Consider the following 14,201-nt stretch of genomic DNA (forward strand, 5'->3'; position numbering starts at 1 on the left):
CAGCTCCCTATTCCAGGTATCTTTAAATCAGTAAGAGATGTTGCTTTGGGTAATCTCCCCTTCATCATTCTGATGCTTCAGGGTGCTTCCCTGTGGAACTCCTTGCCACAGGATGTGATGATGGTGTCTGATGGTGTCTAGATGTCTTTAAAAGGGAATTGGATTGGTTTATGGAGGGAAGTCCATCATAGATTACAAGCCATGATGATTATATGCTTTATATATAAAGGTAGCCTATCTCTCAGTGGGAGGGGCAACAGGATACAGGTATCTTGTTGCCTTGTGTGCTCCCTGAGACATCTGGTGAGCCACTGTGAGATACAGGAAGCTGGACTAGATGGCCTTTGACCTTATCCAGAGGGGTTATTCTTATGTCCACTATGTCTTTCTCTTCACTGTTGTTGCATTGACACTCCATTTTTAGGTGTATACATAGCTTAGGTGTATATCACCTAACAGCATAATGTGTGAAGCGACTCTTAATAAGTTATATGGGTTAATAAGATAGTCCTTTCATCAGGACTTATTGTCTTTCCCTATCGTCTTTAGTCCTCCTCTGGGTCTGTACCGTATTCTCCTTCATACCTGCTAGGACTTCATGAAGTGGCCTGTGGGCTCCAATACTTTGTGTTGCAGTAAACCAGCCAGCCTCTGAGTACAATATCCCATGTGCAATGTGTAGTAAGTAAGCCACTGTACAGATGGGAGAATCTATCACTTTATTTATAAAATAATTAGTCTTCTATTTCAGTGACAAGAAGGAACGGCAGTGTGTAGGCAGCAAACTGAGGTGCTGCCTTTACCTACCTGCTCATTTTTATATTTGTACAAAAACAGTCAAATGTTTTTACAGAATAGGCCAATAGTGCCACAGCAACTGAATTAGAGCATCCTTAATTAATATGTCAGAATATAAGAAATGGGGAAAATATGTATAATTAAATTCTTGCACTAAAAACAAGAATTAGAAAATGTGACTAAAATAGAGCACTGCCTCTTTTTGTTCCTTAAAAGAAAGTCTCTCTCTCTCTCTCTCTCTCTCTCTCTCTCTCTCTCTGCACTGCTTAGTAATAAATTACTAGTGAGGTGAGCTGACAATTTTGGGCACTCCAAAAACCAGGCATTCCTTGTCAAGATTGAAAATCCTTCACACTTTTGAGTCCTGTATGATTTTCCGATTTGCAACAGCCCGGAAGAGGATGGAGTTTTGGCAACCAACCATCGACACACCAGGAACAAGCAGGAGCTGCACGTGAAAGGGTTGTATCGAAGAACAGCAGGTGTACCAATTGGTGCATTTCATGTGGAGTATGACTGAGGCAACTAATCACCAAAAAGCAGATCGGAGTAGAAGTGATTGGAGACTGATTTTAATCAGGGAGGGAAAGAAACATTTGGTTTCACTCTTGCAGGTTTTGATAGAGAGTAGAAAGGATTACAGGGATGAATACGAGAAGGCAAAATATAGGATCACGGACCCTATACCATGAAATCATCATGCTGTGCATTGCTATTTTTTTTTTGTCCCTGCTGGTGTCATCCAATGATATGTAGTGGAGGGCTAGGAAAGTGCTCAATCTGATGGAATAAGAAAGGATTTGCTAGAGCCATAGTGCCAAGATTACAATCGAGTTCCGAGTCTCCACCCCCTTGACTTGAGTAACCCGTGAGTCATAGCAGTGGCTGTCACAACTCAACCAGAGCCATTTTTTTGAGTCATTTTGGCTTGAGTTCAAATCTTTTTGAAAAGCAAATCAAGTCCTGGAAGTGGCAGAAAAAGCACATTCAAGCTAGCACACGCACACACAAAATAGAGTTGCAAGCACCCTTTAAAAGCGAGTCTTGACTCAAGTCTATTCAAGTCTTTACATTTTTAGGGTAAAACTCTGAAACCCGAGACAGTGCCCACGTTTTTGACACACATGACTCGAGTCTGTACAAGTCGCAAAAATGTATGTTTTCATGACTCAGGTCTGAGTCATCTGATGCTCGGCCCATCCCTGGGGATAAGCAATTCCTACATGTTAGAGGGTGAGGTGAGTCATGAGTGGGACGGGGGGGGGGTGAATTTGAGTAGGGTGTAGGAATACACCTGTACTGACTATAATGACTAGCAGTGGCTCTCCAGAGTTTCAAACTGGGGTATTTTCCATCCCCACCTTGAGGGTCTGCATGGACCCTTCCATGCAACTCTTTGCAATGCTGCCTCTGGATGTTCAGCAATGATGTCATCATGTCATCACCGAACTTCCAAGTTTGTGACCTCCCTGATGTGCTGAGCTTGGCAGGGAGGTGCGCAGCTGCTCAGCTGTGCGCCTTAGAGGGAACAATTCTTGAGATATGGCCAGGAATTGAGCCTGGGATGTTCTGCATGTAGAACACTGTGGACTCTTCTCAAATGTATTTCTCACACTTTAAAACAACGAGTGTAGCCATGAAGGGCCATAGTGCTGGGGAAGGGGTGTCAATCTGTGCAATACTGTTTGATGCCCCCAACTGCCCCCCCAAAACTGTTGTCTGCCTTTCAAGTCATTCACTTACAGTGCAATCCTATGTATGTCTACTCAGAAGTAAGTCCACTTGAGTTCAGTGGAATTGATTCCTGGGTAAGTGTGCACATAGGATTGCAACCTGATGGCCCAATCCTATCCTGGGATGGTCCTAGGGATGCATTTCCTCCTGTGCAGTGCTCTCTGCATCCTGTACACTGTCTGGGGGCAAGGTTGGTCAGGAAGGGTAAGAGGGAAATTCTGCAAGGACCTCCAAGGGCATCGGACTGGACCATTAGTTTACTCCCTTTACTAACTAATATTTAAGGCAGATATTCCGTGGATGCATACTAAAATACGAGGAGGCCAGCCTGTGTTCACTGTACCTTCAAATGAAGGGGAAAATCTGAACCTAAACATCAAATGACTTTGAGGAGTGAGAAATGCTCTGAACTCTGCATAACAGAGGAGAGAAAGGAAGAGCACACTGGTAATCAGCAGAGTGCAGAAAGTCAAAACCCAATATCCCGATTAGTTAACATTTAACCCACAATAATTGGCCCGATCTCAGATGCCCGAATGCCATCATATTGCATTTTTCCGTTCATTTGCACGTTTGCTTGCTGCTGTCCTAAATAATTACAGAAACAATTCACATTGTGTGCGGAAATGATGTGAAGTGTTATGCCTGTGATAATTTTCACACTCTGCCTGCTCCCACCAGGTCATTAGGGCCCCAAAGAGGACACGGGGAGAGCATTAATGAGCTCTCATTGAAGATGTTAAAAAGCTTGTATTGATCTGTTTGTCCAAGGAGGAGATATTTAAGCCGTTGTGCGGAGGGCATGAGAGACAGAGATTGCTATCACCAAGCCTTTTATCCCAAAGGCCGGCTTTCTGTTTCTGGCTTCAATATTGTTCAACCTCAGCATGTCTGATTCCGGAGGTCATGCAGTGTTAAGGGTTTTTCCCCTTCCCCCCCCCCCCCAAGACTAATATAAAATGCACACTAATCTTTCACTACAGAGTTTGCAAGCTTCTCGATTTTAGGTTTGGTTAAAACAAGTGAGAAATTTGGCTTGGATCTTCTGTAAGAGGCTTCTAAAATGTAAATATATAAAAGGGGGATGAAGAGACACACAGAGATACTTCTTTGAAACTTCTATACAAATCTACCATGCTTCTACCACACAAAAGTTTCCTTACCTTAAGGAGGCCTCTGGACTGCCTCCCCTCCTGATGCACTGCACACTTCATTGGTGCGGCTGCATGGGAAGGATTTGATATGTTTGGGCTGTTAATCTCCATTTAAAATGAGATTTTAAAAGCAGAGCTAAGAAAGGTCTTTGCTTTAGAGAGCTGCTGTCAGTTAGTGTCTAAGCCCTCTGTTCATACTTAAGGCCTTGCATGTAAGCCCAGCCTTAGGTGCTATGTATGAGGCCAAATGCAAATTATTTTTTTTTTGGGGGGGGGGGTCCACACCCCTGCAGTCCCCCTATTCACCAGCTTGATTGGCAGTGGTGAGGCACCTGGCATCAGCATCACTGTCAACTGCTTTGGGGGAAGTGTGCGTTTTCCAGTCAATCAGTCCCAGGGACAGGCAAGAGGAGGGTCGTCCAGCAACACTGGTCCTTTACTGCTCTCTCCACGCAGTGCCTCAGCATGGAGGAGTCTGTACCAGAGTATCAGCTACAGAGTGAGGTGCCAGCTGCGGCTAGCAGCAACTGTTACCCTGCACATGCCTGATCTCGTCTGATCTTGGAAGCTAAGCAGGGTCAGGCCTGGTTAGTACTTAGATGGGAGACCACCTGGGAATACCGGGTGCTGTAGGCTTATACCATAGTCTTTCGAGACTGAAGTTGCCAACCAGGGGTGCTCCTCTCGCCAATCCAGTGTGGGGCTTCCCCAGGTGTGGGGGGTCCAATCTGACCAAATTGGTCAAAGTGCCCTATGGCTGGCCCTGCTTGCAGGAGAACACGATTGAGTGATCTAACTGTATAACCTCTGCTTTCTCCAATAGGCACTCCAATGCAAGAGAATGGCCTTGGTAGATGGGGTGGGTCAGAGTCCCCACCAGTCACATCATGCCACTGGCCTGTTGTATGAGAATATGGAAACTTATCCAGATTAAGACTATGGACTACAGGGTAGAAGCCTTTAACCCTACCTTGTGCCATAGACCCAATCCAGATCAGAGCCTCTTATGTGTGGCCTGGAGAAAAAAAAAAAAAATATGTTCCCACTGGAGCCTATGTGGATTATGGTGTAGGTATGGGTTTAAAACCTCCTAGCTCTCCATCATGGACTCAATCTTCAGGACCCCACAATCTGGTGGCTATTGGTTAAAGAAAAACAAAACTTCCCAGAGCTAGCAGCATTCACCCCTGAAGTTTGGCCCTTTGGATGCTGAAATTCCAAAAATAAATCAGAAAAATTGCAGGATCCAGCAAAAAAAAAAGGTGGGGAGGGGGGAGAGGGAGAAAAAAGACCAAGATGGCGGAATCTACCCTGGACCGAGGCTTGCTTATGATCTGGTCTGACAATGATTTGAAGCCTTTGGAGACGGACAATTTTCCTCTGGTAATGATATGTTATTGATATGGTAATTTTTATATTAACATGTGGTGGAAAGTCACTTGTGATGTTTTCTTGCCTGGGAAAAGACTGCATGGAGCATTCTAATCATGATCTGTTCATACACAATGGACAGCCTTGGACTTTTCCTGATCGTGCCTGTATATTTGCAGACGGCATCTTTCAAAGTGCTCACCTGAAAAAGGGACTTCTTTACCATGTGTATGTGCGTGAGAGGCAATACCAGAGCATATGCAACTGTTGCATCACAAGCACTGCCATGCCAGAAAGAGCATCCTACTTCTTACCATGGGAGTGATCATAGCAGCAACATGTGTGCAGTGACAATGGCAACATCAGATTTGCAAGTTGGGGAGCTCTCCTTTATCTGGTTTTGGAGGCTTGGGGGAGGCCTGAAGTTGAACTTTGCCACAGTTGCCCATGATCCAGACTTGACTAATCTATCATATTCTGCATGAGACCAGAACCATCACTAGGGTTGTATCAGCTGGTGTGAGAGCTTATTGCATCAGCCCCACAATGGACCTCCTCCCATGCCGGACCATATAGAATAACTTACAATGTCATACATGAAACTAAATTCAGTGGCATCACTAATGTTGGTGTAAACCCCCCCCCCCCCATTAACTTAATTTGTTTGTTTGTCACAATATATAACAGTACAGGTCACCCAACAAATCGGTAACCAACAAAAAGCCAGTGGCCAACTTGATGGCACTCACACAACTGAATAAGAGTTCTAGTATTAGCTCTGAGAAATGGAATTGAGAGCTGACTCATACTAACACCTTATTGGTTCCCTGCTGTGTCATAATAACACCTCATTTGCTCTCAGTCTGGCCAACCAGTCTTGTTGATCAGATTTAGAAGGAAATCCACAGTTACATAAGGCCATTGTGTTTTGTTTTTTTCTGGTTAATTAGCCATAACGTTTGATAGAATGCAGATAATTCAACACAGTTTGTTTCATTACATTCTGCATGAAATCCCTGTACCAATGATATACAACATGATGGTATCATTCATAAATACAAATTTTCCAAAGTTTTGGCCACTTGTGGTGTCACCTGTCCTGAAGGTGTCACCCATTGCACTTCACACCTTCCACAAACCCTAATGATGCCACTGTATGGGACTGCCCTGGAAATGCTTTCAGAAATATCAGACTGTTGACTGGGAGTAGTCCCTAGGAGATATGGCTCCAGCATTACACCTTCACTGATTGCCTGTTTGTTTCTTGTTCCATTCAAGGTGCTGGTCCTTTAAGCTCTGAATGTCCATGGACCATGGTACCTTAAGAACTGTCTTCTCCCATATATTCCATCTCATGTGCTCTGTTCAATCTAAATATCTGTTCCTGGTGCCTCTACCAGGTGAGATTTAGCAGCACTCTGGGTCTTTCCAGCAAAGACATCAATACAGTTAAGTATTCTTCTACAGGAGGCTCATCAAGCTCCATCAAACACCATGTTGAGATCTGGATTTCAAAAAACTCTTTCTGACCAAAATTCGGATCTGTGTGTTTAAAACAAAAAATAAGTTTTTGTATAATTTAAAGCCTGATTCTATGGTCATGCAGTGCCAGCACTGTGTCTCATAAAAGCCATGTAGAGTGCTTTTTGATGCCCAGTGAATAAGTGGCACCAGCGGGAAGACCTGCACCATCCAACAGGCACCATATCCCACACCATGGCAGGAGGGCATTCCAGAGGTGGAAGAGTGTTTTGGGGGTGGGGGGATGAAATTCAGGCCCAGGTGATTGAGCAGGCCTCTACCACATCCTAACCCCATCTCAGGCTTGAAAGTCCTACAAGAGACAATTCGATTCTGTGCCAGCTAAATAGTCCAAATAGTTCAAAATAGTTCCATTGAGGAGGCTAGGGTGCTACACAGGGTATGGGAACAAATATTCCCTTACCCAGAAGAGACTTCCCACCTGCTCAACTCCAACACGGGACATATTGTGGACCCGGTGGGCCTGGAGCTCCATCATTGGAAAGTAATGAGCTATCTGCCCTGGTGCTGTTTTGTTTCTGCTGCTTATTATTGCTTTAATATTACCATTTTTGTTCAGTTGCTTTTCATTATTTTTTGGTTGTTTTAACCTTCCTTGTTCAGTACTATGAGTTATAATTTTTTGAATAAAATAAAGCAGGATACAAATTTTAAAAAAATTAATTTTGCTCAGGGCGTGCACAGCAGTCATGTTTTAAGGAGTCCCATCAAAACTATGAGGGCTAGATACATCTACTTTTGAAATTTTATTAAAGTCAAGCTGGTGGCACAGATAACATTTCCCATAGCCTGGGATGGCCATGTGACGGGGTGTGACTGATGCAGAACAAGCTCTTCTTTATCGTAGCCTTGCACATGTGAAGACAACAGGAGCTGTAAGCACAATCCTTGTTGCTTGATGTATTTTAAAGATCCACACTCAAAGACTCAAAAGGAAGTTAGGCGTACTTTAAAAACAAAAAACTTTGCTGCTCGATTTAGGTTCATTTTGAAATCCTTTTTGTTGTTGTTTTTTTCTTCCTCCATTCAGCCCCACTTCCATTTTTCAAGCTGTTAAATTAGTACTTGGGGAATTGGGCTTTCTGCCTGACTTTAATCAGTGTGTGTATGGTTTCAACCGGCTTTTCAAAAGATGATTTTTGCAGGTGTCACAGAATAAGTTTGACTTGATAATTCTCCCTCTTCCCCAAAGTGTACCGTGTATTACATGTACCTACCAGTTTACTTGTTGTTTAGCATTGTAAACACACACACACACACACACACACACACACACACACACAGAGAGAGAGAGAGAGAGAGAGAGAGAGAGAGAGAGAGAGAGAGAGAGAGAGAGAGAAGGAGGGGTTATCAAACCTAACCTTGCCTTAAAACAGAACAGTCTAAAAAAATATTGCTTCCCAAACTTTTTAGCACCAGGACCCACTTTTTAAAACAACACTCTGTCGTGACCCACTAGATCAGTGTTTCTCAAACTGTGAGTTGGAACCCATTAGGTGGGATGTGAGCCAATTTCAGGTGGGTCCCCATTCATTTCAAAATTCTATTTTTAATATATCAGACTTGATGCCACCATGGTATGTGACTGCATTTGGGGAAATGTGACAGATCTGTACTTTTAACAGGCTACCCTGTATATTCTTTTAACAATAATAGTAAATGGAACTTACTCCTGGGTAAGTGTGGATAGGATTGCAGCCTAGGATTGTTAAAAATGTTCTTGCTTGATGATGTCACTTCCTGTCATGACATAGCTTCTGGTGGGTCCCAACAGATTCCCATTCTAAAAAGTGGGTCTCGGTGCTAAAAGTTTGAAAACCACTACACTAGACCAAATAAGAGATTTAGGGCCCAGTTCTATCCAATTTTGCAGTACTGGTGCAACTGTGCCAATGGGGCATACACTACATCCTGTGTTGGGGATGCAGTCACAGAGACCTCCTCAAGGTATGGGAACATTTGTTCCCTTACCTTGGGGTTGCATTGCAACTGAACCGATGCTGGAAAGTTGGATAGGATTGGGCCCTTAGAATGAAATTTTTAAATTTTTTATTAATAATAATTAATAAATTATTAATAATAATTAGGATCCTGGGCTCCTGAGGCTGCTAGAGACCTTACATATAGTATGATAGTAAGAATAGTAGGATAGTATGTGTGTGTAGACTTGCTAGACTTTCCTTAGAAATGTAGTTCAATGACTGTTCACCCAAACTTTTACAGTCATTCCAGGATACCCAAAAAGCTAAACTGGAGAGCACGACGTGCACTTAGGGACTTCCAGGCCAGATAAAAGGCTGAAACCGGTTTCAAATATAAACTATGGCATGCCATACTAAAGAAAATCAGAACGTGTGACATTTTAATTTGGGGGTATGCACCACAGGTTAGCATTCCAGTTAACACTTTTCTTCTGCAAAACAGGCAAGGATGCTTGTAAAGTTTAAAAAAAAAAAAGTTTCAAAAACTTTCCACAACCCACCAAAAATCAACTTGCAACCCATGGTGGGTTTCCCATAGTTTGGGAAACGCAGGTCTAAAACACTGTTGGAATGGGAAGACCTGGGTTCAGTTCAGCTATGAAAGTCACTGGTGGCACAATTCTAAAGTGAATCATGGGCGGTAGGACCACATGGGACATCAAGATACCTGTATCCTGTTGCATCTGCCATTGGGGGAGAGGCTACTTCTAAAACCTGGAGGTTGCATATAATCATCACGGCTTGCAACCTGTGGAGCTTTCCTCCATAAATTTGTCCAATCACCTTTTAAAAATATCTAGGCCTTCAAGTGCCATGACAACATCCTGTTGCCAGGAATTCCACAGATTCATTACTCACCAGGTAAAGAAATTTATTTTTCTTCAAATGACAACTACGAAATAGCACTGCATGTCAACTTCCAATAGCATTGCATGTCAATTACCAAACTACTGTTGAAAACCAACATACATTTCATGCCAGCTATACCTCACTGTCAAGTACGTAGTGCCAATGATCATATACTGTCCACCCTTTTTATCTGCGCGTAATCCGTTCCAGGACATCCCTCCCTCAAAGATATGCGAATCCACTGTGTATGTGAATCCATAACAGCTTCTGAGGCTTCCCGGAGGCCTCAGAAAACCATTTGTGTTTGGAAGTGGAAGTGGTTTCCCCACACCCCAAGGCACAATCAAATATGTGTATGCCAGATCCCCAGATACTGAGGGCAAACTGTACTGTCAAATACTGAAACCAAATACAGGCATGCGCCACTTAACAACCTTCCACTTAACGACAGACCGCATATATGACAGTGGTCAAAGCATAACAAAGAGGCTCTTAATGAGGCAGTCAGGTCTCCCATAGCCTGCGCCAGAGTGTCTGTTTACACAACCAAGAGGCTCTCAATGCAAAGAAGAGGCAATGTATCTCCAGTAGCCTGTGCAGTCAGCTAATGTCTGGCAGGGAGTGTCTGTTTACACAACAAAGGCACTAGATTGGGCTGAATGTTTGCTTAATGATGTAATCACAGAACAACGGGGATCAGAGAACGTATCCCTGTTGTTAAGTGGCGCACACATGTATTGACTATTCAGAGCAATAATCATTATATAAATTTGGGGGATGTTCAGGAAATATTCAGAGACTAACAGGTGAATATTTTCCACATCAAAACGAACCGAAGAAACTCTTGAGGAGATGTGTTGAAATCAAACCTGTTTCAGCTCTATATATAGGGAGAAGCGTTCTTGATTTTAAAATCATGCTTACATTCCACTGATCTCACCATGTCCTGGAATCAGTGGGATAGGACGAAATATTGTCCTCTTTAAGAATGGTTAACATATTTGAACCTTGTCAGCGTATTTAATGGATTGGATGTGTTGTACAGGCATGGCTCTAATTTTAGAGAAAGGAACAGCAGAAAAGGTCGCTCACCCCTCTGACTTCACTTTTTCAGCACAACCGAAACAAGACCTGTCCCGTTGCACGGTGCTTGCCAAAACGGTGATCAACCACTGAGCATAAACAAGCACTTCTTTCTTCCTTATTTCACACCGGTGTTGGCACAGCAGTCCCACCAAGAGGAAAAGAGCGAAACCTTGGCAAATGCAAAAGAAACTTCAGACTGATCCTGGAAAAGGGAATCAGGAAGGAAAAGATTAGCGTGTATTTGTGTGGGCAACAGCCGAGAAGATAACAGAACTATAAGATGCATGCCTGCTTCCAGTTATTTAAATGCTCATTTGAATATCCTGGTCTCGATGGGGGCTGGGGGTGGGTGGGAAAGAACCATGAGTGCAGCCAGCATTCTTCAGAACATTTTCACCGTAGCTGAACAGAAAAGCTGGCCATACATGGAAAAGTCGTTGACCTATTTGATATAGAGAGATTCTACCGACTTTGTCCTTTTTATAAGGAGCACTCTTGCTGCTCTTCTATTTGTAATTATGTTTTCTTTATGGCTGTCTTAAGATTGCTTTAATGTTATATGGGCATTTAGAGTATAGGATAATTGGTTTTGAATTATGATCACCTTTTGTGCTTGTACCTGCTTTAGTAAGCCACTTTGGGTCCTGTCCCTCTGGGGAGAAAGTCGGGGTAAAAATTAAATAAGTAAATCAATTTAGGGCACAATCCTAACCAACTTTCCAGCACTGACCTAGCCGCAATGCAGCCCCAAGGTAAGGTAACAAACATGCCCTGACCATGGGGAGGCCCCCTTAACTGCCTCCCCACTGCTGGACGCAGTGCAGGTTACATTGGCAGAGCTATGTCAGTGCTAGAAAGTTGGTCAGAATTGCAGCCATAGTGTTTTCTACAGTCAGTGATTGACCATGGCTTAAATTACATGATCTGAACACTCCAATTTTCAGTGTGCAGATCCCATTCAGGTCTGCACATGTAGGCCTTCATATAAACCTAACATTCAATGTTCCGATGCTTTGCATGCAGAGGCATTCAGGCCAGTGCCCCAAGGAGACAGGTTACATGGTGCAATGGTGGTCCCTTTCCAGCATGTAGAATACTAGGATTGGCAAAGACCTGTTGATTCAAACCCATACACGAGAAGCCTTTATAGTTCTTTAGCAGTCGTCGTGTCTCAGACAGAACCAGATTTTCAGAGTTGAAAAACATGAAGACTCTAATAGCCCAATCACATGCCTGATCTCATCTGATCTCAGAAGCTAAGCAGGGTCAGGCCTGGTTAGTACTTGGATGGGAGACCACCTGGGAATACCGGATGCTGTAGGCTTATACCATAGTCTTTCGAGACTGAAGGTTGCCAACCAAACATCCCTGGGGCTGCATGGTGCAGCGGCACAGAATTGGCCACCGCTGGGGCCAGGGAAGCTGCTGGAGGTCTCTTTGGCATAAGGGAACAATGGTTCCCTTACCCCATGTCAAGCCCCAGTGCCGCTGATGGGTCTACTCAGATCTGCCTCAGCTCTTGAGCTGTTGCAGAACCTAGGAGCCCCATGTAGGGCTCTGTGGCTTGTGAGGGGTAAAGGATTTGGTGGTAGCCTCTGCCACTGTCTCTGCCCCCCTCCTGGGCTGAATCTGCCCTTTGGTCTGCCCCCCTCTGCCCCATTCTGCCCCTTCTCCACCCTCCCCCTGCCACAAGAAACCTCCATACCACCTGGCAAGGATACTTACTGCCTGGTGCTTGTCTGCAGTGCTGTTCCAGCTTAGGATTGGCCTGCCCCTTAAGTAGCTGTGAACCACCTCAAGTAACCTCCCTTGATTTCACTGGGTGGTCTTGAATTTATATCAGCTCCAATAAACTTGGAATTGGCTCATTGACTGAGACCTTTAGAATCAGAGCTGGAACTCTAAAAATTGCTCATCTGTAAAATTGCAACTATTCTATCCTTAATGCTTAAATATTGTTTTATGAAAATGCAAAATAATAAAACTTGACAAAAATAGACATAAAAACTGATCATTAAGCACTCTCCCACATCACGCCAATGCAATAATCTCTCCGTTCTGGCACTGGCAGGCTGCTAGGGACGAAAGGAGATGTTCTGGACAATTCTGATTGCTCAGCACCTGTACGGCCCTTTTTAAAATTTGTTGTCATGACAACAGAATATGATACCACATGTTGATGGTGTCGTAGTTTGGGAGTTGGACCAAGACCTGGAAGATCCAGGTTAAAATTCCCACTCAGCCACAAAGCTGGACAGATTTCTAGAAGAAAGTCTATCACAAGCTACAAGACACAATGGATTTATGCAACCTCCTGGTTTTAGGTTACCTCGGAATGCCGGATGCTAGGGACTGGCAACGTGATGCAGTTATCTTGTCTTGTGTACTCCCTGAGGTATCTGGTGGACTACTATGAGACCCAATGACCCAGGCTTCGCACACTGGAGAGGACACTCCAACTTCGCCATAACCACCATTCAGAGCGTGATAACATAGTCTTTCGAGACTGAAGGTTGCCAACAACTGTGAGACCAGAGGCGTAGCTAGGTCATTTGACACCCGGGGGCCATAAATTTTTGTCACCCCATATGACAATTAATTAATTAATTAAACAATATTAATTTACAATTAATTATTAATTATATTGTTTAATTAAGTAATCCACTTTTTATACCACCCTTCCTCTAAGCAGCTCAGGTTGTTGTACCTAGTTGCTCCCCTTATTTTGTCCTCACAACAACCCTGTGAGGGAGGTGAGACAGAGATAGTAATAGTCATGACATGGAATGAATAATAATAATGGCCAGAAAAATAAATGCAGTGAATATTTCCCCACAAGCAATGGATAAAATTCTGCATCAAATGGTATATAACATGATGGTATTATTCCTAAAAGCAATGTTTTCTAGAATTTTGGTCACTAATCCCCCCTAATTTTGTGTCATACTGCCCCCCCCAATGTCTCATTGGCCTGTTTTGAGTTAAGGCAGTGGTTCTCAAACTTTTAACACTGGGGCCCACTTTTTAGAAATACAATCTGTCCAGGACCCACCAGCAGTGATGTCATGGCTGGAAGTGACATCATCAAGCAAAATAAAATAATTATAAATAATTAAATTACAGAAAAAAAAAAAAAACAACAGATAAATAAGGGGAAGCCAGCCCCGTTTCACCAAGTGAATTTTCTCTGTAGCCTGCCTGCAATAACACCCCCCCCACAAATAAATCAGTGAGATTTTCAGCCCTCCCCAGTGCCCACCTTACCAGCTTAAGCCTCTGTTTTTTTTTTTGTTTTTTTTTTTTTTGGGGGGGGGGTTGCTGCCTGCAATAACTGAAATAAATCAGTGAGATTTTCAGCCCTCCGCAGTACCCACCTTACCAGCTCAAGCCTCTGCTTTATTCTTTGAGGGTGCTGCTTTCTGGAGCATTTGTTGAGGTCCACTTTCATTAGATGGGGACCATGCAGCTAGCCTTGCATTTCTCTTTGCCCAACTTGACCAGGAGCCAAGGCACATTTGCTTACTTGTGAGTAAACGTGACCATGTGGCTTACTTTTGTTTTCCATAGTGCTCAATATATTCATCTGCTTGGAGGGAGGGACTTCCTTCTTGGGTGTTTTTGAGGGGCTGCTTTCATTGGATAGGAACCATTCTGGTGTTGTTGGATTCCTCTCAGCCTGCCCTTT

At 43.5% G+C, this 14,201-nt stretch overlaps 1 pseudogene; it reads left to right on the top strand.

Annotated features, from left to right (window-relative positions):
• The first annotated feature begins 4,202 nt into the window (after window positions 1-4,202).
• On the top strand, window positions 4,203-4,322 carry LOC136638025 (5S ribosomal RNA; annotated as a pseudogene).
• The last annotated feature ends 9,879 nt before the right edge of the window (window positions 4,323-14,201 follow it).

The sequence above is a fragment of the Tiliqua scincoides genome, chromosome 1, assembly GCF_035046505.1.
Source record: "Tiliqua scincoides isolate rTilSci1 chromosome 1, rTilSci1.hap2, whole genome shotgun sequence".
Lineage (NCBI taxonomy): Eukaryota > Metazoa > Chordata > Lepidosauria > Squamata > Scincidae > Tiliqua > Tiliqua scincoides.